This window comes from Cryptomeria japonica, chromosome 5 (assembly GCF_030272615.1).
Source record: "Cryptomeria japonica chromosome 5, Sugi_1.0, whole genome shotgun sequence".
NCBI classification, from domain to species: Eukaryota; Viridiplantae; Streptophyta; class Pinopsida; order Cupressales; family Cupressaceae; genus Cryptomeria; species Cryptomeria japonica.
This window is the reverse complement of record NC_081409.1, coordinates 822,544,997-822,562,100: the sequence shown is the minus strand read 5'-3', so window position 1 is coordinate 822,562,100 and position 17,104 is coordinate 822,544,997.

Here is a 17,104-nt window from a genome sequence, read left to right as displayed (position 1 = left end):
GGAATTGATCTCTCTTTTTTTCCTAAAGGAGTCACTTGACTTCTTCCTCTTTGGGGGGGTATGGTGCAGGAGCACCTAGATTTATTGATGAATTTTCATAATATTTGGAGTGAACAATCCTCATTAGATCAATGAGTGAATAAAGGACTATTGGAAGGTCCAAATGTGTGTTTTAAGGTTATTTGTAGGTTTATTGTCTCTAGTGTTAACTTATTTTCTTTGTTTTGGCCATTGTGCCTTTGTAAGCCTAAAATGGCATCATATAGCAAAAACGTGTAAAAATCCTTATAAGGCCTCATAAGGATTTTGGAAATATTGTTTTAATGTTATGAAACCATCCCGGGGGGTTAAGAGTGTGTAGATACACACAAGTTGCAAAAATGCATTTTGGAGCAAAAAATGGTCATGTTTGCTTGACAACATTTTGTAACAATATGAGCATTTTTTGTAAAATGCTCAAATTGATGGTTAGAAGTCTGATGGGTGGTTGGTTGTGAGTGAGTAGAAATATATAAGGCCTTTAAAATCATTGTAAGTGGGTTGGAAGATTTAGATAATCAAATTCCTCAATAAGCAACTTCAAGCATTTTCTTGTTTTTTACAAAAAATGGCAAATTACTTCTTGTAGTCCGTACCAGATGGATTGATTTTTGTACTGTACCTTCATGAATGCTTAGCCTGTTTTGTTGTGGTTCTTAGAAATTATTTTTGTTCACTCATTGTGTAGGTTTAGTTGGAGTAAAGAAATTATTTCTAGTTTATACTGCTCTCGGCCTGAGTAAGCAGTTAAAGCCCTATAAATGGCTCCAACTTGAATTCCCTTTGTGGTTTCTCTATGCCCTTTAGGATTCAAGTAATGGAATCTGTACATAGTGTAAATATTCCATTTTGTGCCTTGGAAGTTGCTTTGGAACATTTAACCATCATGTCCTAGGCGAGCTGTGTCATAGCCCGGCTAGGGAACATGACTACTATTTTTACTTTTTCATGCAGGGGTGATCAAATATGATTGAAACAAGTGGTTGGCAAGGAAGATGGTTGTCTTTCAGAGTCTCAATGTGAGTGTACAGGTTGGACAGGGTGTGGAGACCTATAAAACCCTGTGGTGAGAGCATACAAGCCTAAAACCCTTCAAAAGAGCCATTTTGGGAGTCATACCTGTATGGACATATCAGACTACCTCATCTCCTAAATCTTTAAGAGTGTCCGAATGGGTATCCGTATCACAAAAGCTTATGGGGGGTCATTTGGAATATTTTAGCACAAAAGAGGAAAAATCATGAAGGTAGGGCTAAAAGGGGCTCATACAGCTACTAGGCCTTGAAATTAGGAACTTATGAAAGCGATAAGGAAGTGAAGGGAAAAAAAATTCAAAACCACATGGTAGGAGTTGTTAAACCATCTCAAACTCCTCTTAGTCCCCTGCAAGTGAAGGTTAAAGAGTTTGACATGTTGATGGTTGGACTTACTCCTGTGAGTCCTGACTTTGATTGAGTAACTAGAGCAAACACATTGATAGAGAGTTCTCCAAAGGAGCTTGGGAGGTTGATAATGGTTCAAAAAGGGAGAGAAGGGCATAGGACAAACAAAGAATCCCATAATGAGACATACTTCTAATGTATAAGTCAAAATTGCACTTCTTTGTGAGATTCTCCCTATCAAGATCTCATATCTCCCTTCTTATTCATTATTATGGCAGAATCTTTGGGTAGAACAATTACAAATGCTAGAGAAAGGAATATTGTTAAGGGGACCAAAATAACTAGTGAGTTAGCTTCTACCACACGTCAACAATTTTTTGATGACACCATACTATTTGGCCTTGGAGATATATAAGAAGAACAAGGATTTAAAAATATTCTTGATTCCTACACTAAGGCCTCGGGACAAGAAATTAACAAAGAAAAATCAGAAATTTTTTTCTTCAATATGGATTTGAACAAGGAAAATGTAATATGCAACACTCTAAACTTTAAAAGGGGCAATCTGCCATGTAAATACTTGGGGCTGCCCCTTGATAAAGGATGTAGAACCACAAAATTATGGGATCAGATGGTGTCTCAAATAAATAAGAGAACAAAATCCTGAAAAGGTAAATGGGTCTCCTTTGCATGAAGAGCAGCTATGTTAAAATCAGTAATGTCAGCTACACCAATATATCAATTGTTTTGTATGAATCTCCCTATGGAAAAGAGGGAGGAATTAAGAAAACACCTGAGAACCTTCTTCTGGCAAGGAACAGGGGAAAAAAATAAAATATCATTATTGGCTTGGGATAAGGTTTGTAGGCCCAAGGAGGAAGGGGGTGCTGGAATCAAACGTATTTAAGAATAGAGTAAGGCATTAGGGGCTAAATTAATATGGAGAATGTACAAAAACCCTAACTTGAAATGGTTTAAAATCCTAAGCTAAAAATACTTGAATAACAATGATCCTACTAGTATTTTTAGGACATCATCCCCTCCAAGAGGTTCGTGTATATGGAACTTTATGTTAGAATGCAGAAGCATTATTACTGAGAAATTAACTTGAACCCTAGGCAATGGAGACCAAGCCCTATTCTAGTCCAACTCTTGGGGTGGTCTTATAGCTATAGAAAAAAATTCCAACTTCTCGACCTCAAAAAACCTCTTAGAAACTCTATGGGGAAAAAATGTTAGGGATTACATTGAAGTTGAGGATGGGGAAATCACTAAAGGATGAAAATGGAAATCCTTATCTAACATCAATGTCCTAGACTAGAAAAGAGATGAGATCTTGAGGATCCTCAAAAATTGGAATATATCCTTTCACTCTAGGGTTGATAGATTGGTTTGGGATGGCTCAAAATATAGAGACTACAATACTAAGGATGGGTATAACTACCTTGCTAGTAAACAATTAGAGCCTAAGTCCAATATACCACTGGAACCCTATTGGGATAATAATTATTCACCTAAGGCTAGAATGTTTTCATAGTTGGCTTTACAGAATAGGGTCCTGACTGCTGACAAGTTCAGAAAAATGGGCTATGAAGGACCAAGTAGATGCCTGCTATGTGAAGAAGAAGAGGAGGATGTTGATCATATATTACTAGCTTGTAGGTTCTCTCACCAATGTTGGATGTGGCTTTGAAATAAGTTGGGATGGAGCTCAGGATTGCCCAACTCCATCTTGAGAATTTTCCAAGCATGGTCTGTCATAAAGAAGTATTATTTATATGGAAGCCTATGGATAGTGGCACCCTCTATTGTTATCTGGGAGCTATGCAAAGAACAAAAAAAATGGGTATTTAAGGACAAGCAGATGACCTGGGAACAACTAACAAATAAAATTGAGGTTGTCATCACTGAAATTGTAAACAGTAGGATTATGAATCAACAAAAAATGATGGCCAAAATGACTTGTTGGGATGAGAAGATGAGGGGCAAATTGGGCTTAATATTCCTCCCTATGTTGGGCTTGGAGCTGAGGAAAATAAACATAAGAGAGAAGAATGTAGGTGGTAGCCTCCTAAGAATGGATGGTTCAAGATAAGCTTTGTTGGTGCATCAGATGGTAACCCTGGTCAGGCAGACATAGGAGGTTGTCTCCATAATTCAAATGGAATTGAGGTGGCAAGGTTTGCAAAATCAATTGGTTTTGAAACTAATAACATGGTTGAGATGATGGCCCTTGTGGAAGAGCTTCTCATATGTAAAGATGGGAAGGTGGAGAAACTAACCATTGAAGGCGGTTCTGCAATTGTGATTAATGCTTTAAGAAAAGGATCTATGCCAAACTGGAGGCTTAATGCAATTCTAACAAGAGCCCTTCATTTAGTCCAATCATTCAAGAAGACAATTTTCAACCACATATATAGAGAGGGAAACTCCTGTGCAGAACAACTAGCAAATATGGGGGAAAATGGGAACATCATTATGTAAGGAGTTTCTTGATGAAATTCTTAAATCCTTGGCAGGATCAAGATTTGGGAGAATAGGGTGGTTGTAGAATATCAGTAAAACTAGGATAACTGACAATAATGTAGACAAATACTCAAAAAAGGGTTTAGAGGATTGATGTTTGTATCAACAAGGGATGACTCGACCTTCGTATATAACTAGTCATTCTTACTATTAACAACTCAGTTGAGCCTAAGAGGATTATAGGCCGATTTTAATTATCTTTGGCACGGTTTTTATAGAAGGTATATAATTACATTTATATATACACATAGACACTTATATATGCAAGACAGACCAAAATTTTCTAGCTTAAAGTAAATCTATTAAGAATATAGCAAAAATAGATACACTCAATATAGGTCTCATCTAAGGTAAATACTTAGGAAAAGGAAGTAGATTAGGCAATCATTATTGATAGCTTTATGGAATGTATTTATACCTAATAAAATTTTAGCAGAAATATAAGATAGGCTATTGGCCCTTTCATAGGATTTAAAAGAGAAAACTCTAAATTGCAAATAATAGCGATGGTTCCGGTGTGGTCGAGACTCTGGCAATCCTAGGGGATGGTTAGTATTAGACATAAAGATTGGAAGAAAAATGACTCTTAGAGAAATGATCTTATTTTAATAGGCTATGCCCCTTAATTAATAATGTAAGTATATGAAACCCACTTCTACAAGTAGAGGTCTTGATAATGAGTACCCTCTATATTAGTATTAACATATGTAGCTGGGAGCTCATGATTTATTGGTGAGATGGCTAGATCAAGTAGATCTTCATCATCACTCGTACTTCTCGAGGGAATTCTCACTTAACTTGAGATTTTATTGCCATAAATTATCCACACCATCTTTGGCTATTAAACAAGATGGTATGCCTTTGTTTCTTGCGAAATTTCTTTGAACTGTAGTAGCGAACATCAATGGAGTTGCACATTGTGTTGTTTCCTAAGGTGAAGCTTAGGATTATGGCGTTTAGGGGTAAGGTCAAACTATAACAGTGGCTTAGGGTCTTAAATGACTTAGATGATTTATCATTTAGGGAAATTCATGGAATTACAAGGGTGGATATGATCAATTATGAACATAGATTCAGGGTAAATCCTGACATTCCAGCAACATTTGTGGCAATCCTTCTAGTGTTAAAGTCATCGAAGGAAGAAGTAATTAACCTCTGCAAAGAAATCTTCAAGGAAGAATTCCTCAAGGGCCTAGAAATTGTGGTAGACAATGTGGATGAGGATTTGAGAATTCTCTTTCTTGAAGATAATGAGCTGGAGAGGGGCAAGAAGGACGAACCTCAAAAAGATGGCATTGTTTGTTTCCCTATTGTAGTAATTAAATATAGGAAGAAATTCATAGAGAGGAAATCAATCATGGAACACAATATTGATTTCCTTCATAAGTGGTTGCATTTGAAGCAAGTGGAGGGAACCAAATGGTGGATGGAATACATGAGAACTAAAGGATTTGAGCCCCCACTGAATTTTCCTAAGGCGAGGTTGGGCAACTTTCAGGTTTTACCCCCTGTCATTATCAGGGCTTCTCACCTTTAGGAGGCTAGGAGGAATGCCAGGGCAGAGGAAAAAAGGAAGATGAGTGAAGGTGCAAGTGGTAGCATGTTGTCTCCCTAGTTCCATGAACTAATCAAGGTTTCCTTTGTAGAATATAGTTATATGTTGCTTTTGTAGGGATATACATTTTGTTAAAGTCTGGTGATGCTCCTAGTTTATGTCATTAATGCTGATAAGGGTATGGACTCCTTGTTTATTTTGGACTTTTGGGTTGCTTAGAGACTTCTCATACAATATCTATATGTTATATACATACATACATACATACATACATATATACATATATATGTATATATGTATATATGTGTATATATGTATATATATACATATATATGTGTATATATGTATATATATACATATATGTGTGTATATATGTATATATATACATATATACACACACACGCATGCACACACTCACACACACATATACATACGTACATGTATGTATATACATACATACATGCATACATATGTATATATGTATATATACAATATGTATACATATGTGTGTGTGTGTGTGTGTGTGTGTGTGTGTGTGTGTGTGTGTGTAAGGCATGGATAGTCTGGTTGATTCCCTTCTGGTCACTGGGATAGAGATAGTTCCTTCTCAAATACTTATATTACTTTTATTCATTAGAATTTTGATGCATGGTTTATGAAATGTTGTTATTGATGATGCTGGAGAATTAAAGTGCCCTAATGTAATTTGGCCTTTGGGTGGGGTTATGTGGCTCTTTGGTTATTGAGCATTTTAAGATTTTAGATTTCAATCTTGGTTGATTCATAATGTTTATGGTGAAAGTGGATAAACAATAATGAAAGACTAAACGAATTCAACCACAAAACCCTAGCCTAACACATATGAAGATTAACTAAGACAATGCAAATCAAATGAAATTACAAAGGTTATACCATCACATGTCCAATAGTGTTTGGATCTCCATTATTCCTATCTCCATTGATCTTGCTTGATATATTTGCTCTCAGATTTTGTGTGTGCACAAGAGCTCAACAAAGAATGGAAATGTGGTTGCAAGTAGGCTTGATCGCATATGAAAGTTCAAAAGCGTAGAGTAGTCGGGTAGTCAGCGGGGGGGGTGGGTTGATAATGAAGGAAGCATCTCCTTATATAGAAGACACTATAAGAAATAGAGGGATAAGATTGAGAGGTGTAAAAGATAAATGGTTAGCTATGATTAGAGGGTAGGTAGAGGAAATAAGAAAATAATGAGAGGGTAGGTAGTGTAGGAATTAAGAGATGAATGACATGTGTCATAGGTAGAAAAGGTTAATGAATTAATTCAATAAATAAAGATTTATTTAATTAATAGAGGAAGTGGGATCAATTAAATAAATAAAATATTTATTTAATTTAGGAAAGGATAATTTAAATAAATAAATGTATTTATTTAAATGAGAAATAAGGCTAGAAGATGGTAAATGAATTAATTAAATAAATAAAGATTTATTCAATTAATAGAAGAATTAGGCTAAATATAATTAAATAAATAAAGATAATTATTTAATTAGACGTGACAATTTTAGGTGTCTACATTTTGCCTCTCTTTGAGACAATGCAGCTTGTCGCGTTGTTTCAAAGAAGGTAATATGAACTGATACAAAGTTGCCCAAGATGGGAATGATATGCCCCCTCAAGAGATTGGATGAAAATGTTTGAAAAGATTATAGACAATCTCTCGATAAGAAATAAAGGGTAGAATGGACTAACCAGATAGGATAGAGTAACAGAGTCACGAGATAAAGAAGACTGACATAGGAGACTAGGGCTAGGGTAGTCTATAAGATAGATTATGAGGGGAAAACATCCTCATTGTCATCCACACATCCAAGAGATCAGAGTGCAGAGAGAGAATAGAGCAGCAACAGTCAGCAATGATGGCATTGGTTCACAGATTCGATCATGTTCGCCGATTTCAGAGGCTAGCAGATGCAGGAGAGCCAGTGAGTACCATAGAACCTCCTTGTACTTTGTCACAATAAATGTTGTCATTAATGCATTCTAGGTAGAGTAATAAATGCATTTTAGATATGTCAAGTAGGGGGTAAAAAACACTAAGGCGCATATGTGCTGGTGCCAGGTGCATTTGGGTAAGCTAGCCGCGTCTATGTTTGTGCTAGGCACGTCTATGAATGAAATAATGTCTATGTCAAATGTGAGCGCCTCTGTGTTGTGCAGGCGCGTTTATGCTGTATGGGTGCGTCTGTGTAGAGCAGAGGCACATCTATGTATGTCAGGCATGTCTATGCAGAGAAGACGTGTATGTGCAGTATGTAAGTGCATTTTTGTCATAAAGGTGCATTTATGTCTTCTAGGCCAAATTGGCAGTTCTGTGATGAACATACGTTGTTGATTGAATAAGCTGCTGAGAGGATACACTCAAGCAAGTCCTCTAGGGAAGACTAGGATAGCAAATAGGGCTAGGATTGACAATTATGTTATAGAACATACGTTGCCAATCAGGAAACTACTCAAGAGGATAAACTCAAGAAGAGGCCCTAGGATAGGATAGATCGAGGCACTTTGTGGTGAACAGGGAGTACTAAGACATAGTACTTTGTGATGAACAGGGAGTACTAAAAAGAGCAACATTTTTTGATGAACAGGGAGTGTAAAAGTGAGCAGCACTTTATGATGAATAGGGAGTGCAAACACGTAGTACTTTGTGATGAATAGGGAGTACCACTAGGATAAAAAACAACACTTTGTGATGAACAGAGAGTGTCACTAGGATATAGTACCATAAGCACTAGGATAAAAAGCAACATTTTGTGATGAACAGGGAATGCCACTATGATTGACACAATTGATTTGCTTGACTGCAAGAGTACCTACCTATGTTGGAGTCATGAGAGAGATTCCCATCAACTCAGAGTTTGTGAGCAGAACTAACAGTTGAGGAGAGAACAACGGTTTAGGCGATGGGCCTGCGATATATTCTGTATGTGCCCGAGTTTTGGGCGAACATGGGGTTGCTAACTACGCTGGCTAAGAGATGGCACTCAGAGACTTGTAGTTTTCATTTGTCAATGGGTGAGATGACCATCACCTTAAAGGATGTTTACAAGATTTTGAGGATACCAATTGATGGGGAGTTAGTTCCTTACAATCGAGACGGAGATAGAGATGCGTTGAGATGAGTGTTTCAGGATCCAGGACTAGAGATGAGGGTTGGACATGTGGCTTGGGATACCATGACACGGACGAGGTTAGTACTACCAGCAGTACTGGCAGAAGTGATCAGTGGGTTCCTCTGTTTGGATAGGGCGACATGAGGACTGGCAATGGGCTGGAGTGGTACACTGAAGACATTGGTGACATAGCACACCAGATTTGCATGGGGACCGTGTCTGCTGGCACATTTGTATTATGAGCTTCATCAGTTTGTATACCATGGATTGACAGGATTGGGCTGCGGAGTTACATTATTGCAGGTGTGGTCATATTAGCATCTGTCAGTGACATGACCGATTCATTTCAGAGACAGGGGCCATGGGTGCAGTTTTGTGCATCTATATGATATGATTACATTTCACCCACGAATTGGGAGACTAGAGTACTAGCACAGGGTCATTGATAAGATTGACACTGTAGTATGGAGGTCGTACCGAGAGTGCGAGGAGTGGGAGGATGATGTAGTGGAGCTACCATATACATTTCGGAGCAGGTATCTGATTGGGCAGATGCCATATGTGCTTGAGAGACAGTCGGTAGATAGGGTGGGCCGATAGTTTAGCAGGATACAGCGGATGCCACGGGGTTCCAGGATGTATGCTCGGATAGTGAGGGATCAGGTGCACTTTGAGCCATTGTTGTCATATGATCAGGCAGTGATGCAACTGGTAGAGATGATTCCCTTGCCTTGGGATATGTGGCCAGAGATAGAGGATGCAAGGATGGATGCAGAGTATAGTGCATATTGGGTTGAGCATCCGTTTCCATGGTTGGCAGATCCAAGGGAGCCGATAGATGGAGATGGCGGGGGTGATGGGGATGATGATGGAGATGGCAGAGGTAGAGACCAACAGAGGAGGTGGGGTATAGTAGGAGAGAGGAGAGTGGCTCCAAGGAGGGAGGGTGGAGAGGTGAGGCAGGCTCGACACATTCACATGGTGAGGGACAGAGGCGGATTGCCTTTACAGGTACCAGCAGCACAGGGTCCCAGAGTGGCTCAGAGGAGAGAGGGCGAAGAGGAGAGACAAGCTCACGTAGTGAGGGGTAGAGGTGGATTGTCATTACAGGTGCTAGCAGCACTATTTCCCAGACAGGTACATGGACGGGGATAGGGACAGGAGCAGCCACAAGAGTAGCCATAGGGACAAGGTGAGGGGAGAGAGGAGGAGGATGAGCTACTATCCTTGAGGGAGATCTGCCAGGGACAGGTAGATGAGATCCAAGATTTTGAGAGGGATACGGCTAGGCTCAGGAGATAGCTAAGCGACACTGAGCGGGAGAGGGATCAGGCTATTCAGTTTTATATAGAGGTTGAGACAACACTGACGATAGGGAGGTAGGCAACAAAGGACATAGGGGTTGAATACGCCTATGTTCTGTGGGCAAGGGAGGACATAGCCTACTAGAGAGACCTATACTTTGGAGTGGTGCCACCAGATTAGCAGGCTAGGAGCTTCTGGAGACCATCGCGGACTGCGACAACCACTGTAGGGAGAGACATAAGACAGGCATCTAGTGGTGGGGTCATGGGTCCTCCACCACCACCAGACAGAGGGGATAAGAGAGATAATCCTGGGGTGGGTCCTTCCAGCTCTCAAACTCTGTCGAGACCAAGCGGCTCTGAGGGAGGGAGTTCATCATAACCTTAGAGGGCTCCCTATGTATCAGTTTTGTACCATTTTGTATGATGACACCTTTGGGTGATTGTAGCCATATGATTTTGACATCCTTGTATCATGACACTTATAATTATATATATATATATATATATATATATATATATATATATATATATATATATATATATATATATATATATATATATATATATATAGGGAGAGACATAAGACAGGCATCTAGTGGTGGGGTCATGGGTCCTCCACCACCACCAGACAGAGGGGATAAGAGAGATAATCCTGGGGTGGGTCCTTCCAGCTCTCAAACTCTGTCGAGACCAAGCGGCTCTGAGGGAGGGAGTTCATCATAACCTTAGAGGGCTCCCTATGTATCAGTTTTGTACCATTTTGTATGATGACACCTTTGGGTGATTGTAGCCATATGATTTTGACATCCTTGTATCATGACACTTATAATTATATATATATATATATATATATATATATATATATATATATATATATATATATATATATATATATATATGAGATTCATCCTTGCAGCAGCTATATGCATGTGTACTTATGTGATGAGATATTTTTATGTGATGCTTATGATATGGATGCAAATATGTACATGATGAAATCCAATATTTTTGTTCTTTTAAGTTTTAATATGTTATGCCAATGCAAATGTGAATGTATAAAATGCAAATGAATATGATAATGCAAATGATGAGAATGTAAAATGTGCTAACATGTGTTGTGTGCAGGATGTGATGCAATTGTGATATCTATATGTATGTATGATATGCTGATATGTGGTAATGCAGGTGCAACTACATGAAATGCAAATATTTTTGGCATGTCATCATACTCAGTCGTGTGATAGCAGGCTACACAAACTCAAGAAGGATGATGGAAGTCAATCCAGAAAGGGGGATGGAAGATAGAAGATATGAAAGTGAAAGAGCTTCTTGTGTGTTATCATCATTGAGCTTTATTATAGAAAAATAGGTTATGACAATCCAGATATATGTTCGACCTAGAAAGTCATTGTACTTGTTTGCATGGAGATCAGACAATTGCAAACAAGGAATGCCCCAATTCATACTAGACTCATAGTGTCCTCATATCCTTGGACAAGTCATAGCATTACTAAGAGACAATCTATAGACAACAAAAGAAAAATAGGTGACGATACCCCATCCTCGCCTTTCTAGTCAAAGACATCCTGAAGATAAAATATCTAGTCAGAGACATCTTGGAAAAGCTAAAAGACATGTCACTAAAAGATAAAATCAAAAGAAAACCCAGACTCAACACCAACATCCACTGTAGTCCTCAAGTTTAGTGTCTCTTGTCACTTGTATAAGTCTTATTTGATTGTGGTCGCAATGTTTACTTTCACAAAAAAGATATCTAGCACTAAACCATAATGTTGTTTGAGTCTGTTGAAAGATTTGATTTGTTGAAGCCCATTGTTTCTTGTGTCTCATCTGAAACTGACTGAATCCATAAAACTGATACTTTGTTGCAAAGAAGATGAAACTTTATTGCGGAGCTATGATGCAAGTGTTGCTTTATGGTGGATTGTGCATGGATAGACTGAAGAAAACTGGAAGAAACTGTACTCCTCGGAACATGTTATGCTCTTAGTTCCACACCCATCATTAGATGTAGGATTTGCCTTAGCCACAGATAGGAGCTGATTTATTATGAATGAAAAGGGGTGAAAAGGGAGGTTTATTATGAATGGCGAACCAATCTGGGGTAGATCAATAACAAGCCATGATGGAAATGGGTAAGCTTATTATGGATGAAGAGGTTGTGAGTGTGTGCGAAGTGAAAGGATGAAATGGAATCTTGAAGGAGAGAGGAGCAATGTCTCTACGCATGGTACCGGTGACCCGATTTTCACCATGGTACTTGCCTAGGGCACCACCGAAGTGGTTTTCACCATTAGACGAAATGTTTTCTTTACTATTGTTTTTTTGAATTTTGAATTTTTTTTGTGTCACAAGGCGCCTGTTTGCCAGGGTTTCACCAAGTAACGATTTTTTATGTTTTATGATTTTTTTGTATTTTCCAATTAGGATACTCTGAAGAGCTATGTGTGAAACTTGTGGAGGTGCATGTTGTTGATAGGATCATCCAAAGGTTCGCCATCTAGAGTTGAAAGCTGATATGCACCGGATCCATAGGCTGTTGTAATGATGTAAGGACCAAGCCAATTTGGTTCAAACTTGCCCTTCTTCTCTTTGTCTTGTTGATTTTTAGGATTTTCTCTGAGAACCAAGTCACCCACCTCAAATGTGTGAGGCTTGACTTTATGATTGTAACTATGACGTTCCTTGACTAAATGATGTGTAGCTCAAGTGACTATCTTCCTTGATAAAGGAACTGAGATAGAATTACTAGTGTGTGGACTACATAGGCTCGTATGCGTGTCACCTGAAGAAGTTTGGGCATCCCTGATAACAAAGTCCCTTGAGGAAGCTCCATTAAAGGTCTATGATGTATCACTAGAAGGGAAAGGATGTGCGGAACAAGTGGATGAGTGGTGAAGGCTTATGATCGTGAAAAGAAGTGAAAGTAGGATAGCATGATGGAGACTTAGGATCAACAAGTGTGCTTTTTGACTTGAAATTTTAGAACTTTTGCCCCCAGTTATTTTGATATTAGGGGAGATCAACTCTTGTTCTTTTTCTTTCATAGGATTTTTATCCTTGACTTTGATTTTTGTAGAGTCCAATAGCTTTTGATTTTGATTTGGACTAGAGGACTTCTCTTTATTTTTGACTTTTAAAAGGGCTTTTGTGATTCCTGTTGATCCAAGTCTAGGAGCGGAGTGGAAATGGAATGAGTGGATGATATGGTAAAGCTATGTGAGTTCTCAAGAGGGTTGGCAATACACTAGATAGATTCTTCACTAGAACCACTCTTAGGACTATTGATATCAAGATATGCTTGCACCACTAGAGGAGATTTGCATTTAGACTTAGTAGCCACAACACTAGGTGGTTCACACCCAATTCCTTGGTATTGAAAATTGTTTGTAGACTATTCCTGTTGACTGAATACCTTAGGAGATAGTGGGAGTTGATCAACATGAAAGATATACTCACCACATCCCATGTCCTTAATCTTGAACTTTTCTTTGAGCTCTATTTATTTTGATGTAGAAGCTTTAAATGATTCTGGATCCACATATGCTAATGAAGGAATAGCCTCTCGATTGACTGCGATTGTTATTTCTGATCTAAGTTGCAAATTGTTGCAATATATGAATGGATTTGGATCAACTTTGACGGTCACTTCAACTCCATTGTGTGGAAAATTGATACATTGATGATATGTAGATGGGACTATGCTCATCTCATGAATCCATCGACGTCCCAAGAGTATGTTGTATGTGAGATCTAGGTCTAGGACTTGACAAACCACATCCTTTGTAATTGGCCCAACTCTCAGAGGTAAGGTGACTTTGCTTTTGGATGAACGCTCTTCATCATCATATGCCTTGATGGTGATTTTCTTTGTAGCATTCATATCCTTATCTGAATATCCCAATTGTTTAATAGTGCTCAAAGTACATATGTTAAGACCTGCTCCTCCATCTATCAGGACTCGTCCTATTCAATGTTGGTGTAGGAAGGCTTCAATGTGTAAAGGTTCATTATGCGGTTGGCTCATGGAGGCGTCGTCAGCTTCTATGAATGTAAGGGAGTGTGGAATGGAAAGGTATCCCACCATGGCTTGAAACTGGTCCACGTTCAGATCAGTGGGGATGGAAGTGTCTCTCAAGATTTTGTCAAGAATGGCTTTATGTGCGGGGGATATGCATAAAAGTTCAAGGATGGAGATAAGTGCGGGTGTTTTCCCTAACTGTTCTACAAGATCATACTCAGGTTTGGTTGATGCGGAAGCGGTGTTTTTAGCTGGAGCACCTTGCAAGGTGAATTTACTTTGACGAGTTGTAACATTACATTAAGAGGTAGGTTCAGAAGAAGATCCAATGCCTTTTAGGACAATCTTGGGTCTCTGGGTATAATTCTCAGGCATTTTATCTTTGATGATAATGGTAGAGACATAATTGTCCATTGAAATGTGATTGATAGTTGAATCATAGTTATAGGATGCTCTGTATAGTTGGTTTGCTCATCTGTGGCTTTAGCTTTTCTCTTGTCATGTTTTAGGAATGGTTCCTTAAACATTTCATGTTCTTGATTGGATGAGTGTCCCTCGATCTCAATGTCACCTCTATCAATAAGATCTTGTATGATGTTCTTCAGCCGATGGCAATTTCTTGTTTTATGGCCCTTGCTCTTATGAAATTCACAATACTCATCATCATTCCACCAATTTGGTTTGACCTTTGGCTCATATGGATGTAGATCTATAATTGTTATTATTTTGTTTGCCACTAGCTTCTTGAAAACCGATTCTAGTGGTTCTCCCAATGGACTGTACTTCCTTCGTGACTTGGAATTTGTTTGAGTATTCACTTAATTGTTTGTAGAGCTTGATCCAGAGAAAACAATTTTGGGTCACACTATATTGGCATCAACAACACTATCATTGACTATGTTTTTGTTTTTATTCAGAAATCTCGGCTTGTCTTTTCCTTTATAGTTCTCTTTGTTTTCTTTGAATATCTTGACAATGCCTTACTCAATTAGGACCTTTTCTGTTGCTAAGCCTTTTTCAATGACGTCCTTGAAGGTGGACAAACAAGCTTTTCTTAGGTCATAACCAATGTCTTTGTTAACATTTTGGGTGAACATCTCTACCATTTGTTTTTGTGGAATTTCACAAGAGCATCTGCTGGCTAGATTTCTCCATCTTTGTAAAAATGATGAAAAAGACTCTCCATCATTTTGCTTGGTGTTGCACAAAGTAGTGACTGAATGTCTGTCTCTATGTTGTATGAGAAATGTTGAATAAATGCCTCTACTAAGTCACCCCATGACTTAGTTCCAGATGGGAGTTGGGAGAACCATTCCATAGCTTGATCACCTAAGCTTTGTGGGAATAATCTCATCAAATATGTCTCTTCTACTGCTACCTCAATGCAGGCTATGAAAAACTGTCTTATGTGTGCATTAGGATCCCCTTTTCCTCTATACTTAACAAACTTAGGTGTCACAAAGTGTGTAGGAAATGGAGGCATTGGAATTATTTTGTCAAATGGATAGGGACATATGTCTCTCATTGTGTAAGTTGGCTTCGGTGTATTTATGTCCTCCATTTTCTTTTGTAAGTCCTTGATTTGTTGTTCCAAATTGTTCTTAGGTTGAGACCGACTTCTTGGACCACATCCCATGCCTAAACCACCAAGTGGAGGAACATGTTGCATATATGGATGATATTGATCATACACATGTTCATATGGAGGAGGTCTATAATGATGTTGCATATATGGACCACTTGGTATAGAATCATGATGAAGAATGGAATATTTGTTTTGTCCATGTATACCATACTCTACAGGCATGTCATGAGTTTGTTCTAATGTGTTGCCCCCAAATTTGATGTGGAGTTTCCTTGTGTCTAAATTTTGATCATGCCTTTGGATATCCAATTGCTTTGGTGGTAGGTCCTTAGCATTGGTATGTGATTGAGTATATTTTTCTGCATAAGACCTCCATGATGGTCTGCGAAGGTGAGTATCATATGTTTGACCATGTGTATGCGAGACCTCAGGTTTTTGAAATAAAGATGATGGTGAATCAGGCACCATATGTGGTCCTCTATTGCCTCCACTATTAGGCCTCTTTTGATCCATGTTGAGGTGAGGTTGTTGCAAAGGTTGATTTTCCATTATTTGAGACATGTCAAAATCATGGGGGATCTTGGCTCCACTTTGTGCCATCACTTGTAAGAAATATTGTCTATCTCTCCTCATTATTTCTTCAACCAATCGATTAAAATGGGGATCCATAATGGAGTCTTCCACTTCTGTTGAATGTACTGAAATGTTGTCCATATTGTCATTGTGTGTATCATTGTTGTTTGTGTTGTCCATGTTCTCAACATTTGGAATGTTTCTATAGGAATCCATGTCAGGTAATGTAGTATGATCATAATTGAAAAAGATAGCATTGCCATACTCATAGGAACTCATGTTTGCGGACTCTTGAGCCTCTTTAACTTCTCTCCTAGATTTTTGGGAATGGGTTTCAACCATGAACTAGGTATTGACCAAGATGTGTGAGACTAGATGAAAATGAAAAGTGTATGGAAGACCAAGAGTTGGATGGAATGTAAATGAATCTGAGGTGTACTTGCAATGTCCAAAGTGTAAGACCAAGTATGTATGTAGTAGAGTAGGTGTGGCTTCCAAAGAGATGATAGTTTCTCTTGATGAGGTAAGTTGACCTTGACTCTAAGTAAGACCAAATGAGACCCAAAGGTGATAGACCTTGATGAGGGACCACTTAGCAAAATGTTGTTGTATGTAGTATGTTGACAAAGCAAGATGAGGACAAACAAGTGACCTTTTGACTCAAGTTTAGACAAATGTGAATGTAATGCAAGGTGTAAAGTAATGATGGAATTTGTGAGACCCAAAGATAGGTTGAATGCTAGATGAAAACTCGGAGAGATAACCTAGGAAGCTCAATAAGTCTGAAATTGTCTATTCTTGTTTGTTGGACTATAAAAGTTTCTCAATTCTGAACACAAACGTGCCTGTATACTTCACAGATGCACTTAAATGACACAGACGTGGTTCTGTCAAACACAGACACGTTTCTGAGATTTTGTAAATGAATGTTTCTCAAGAGAACAC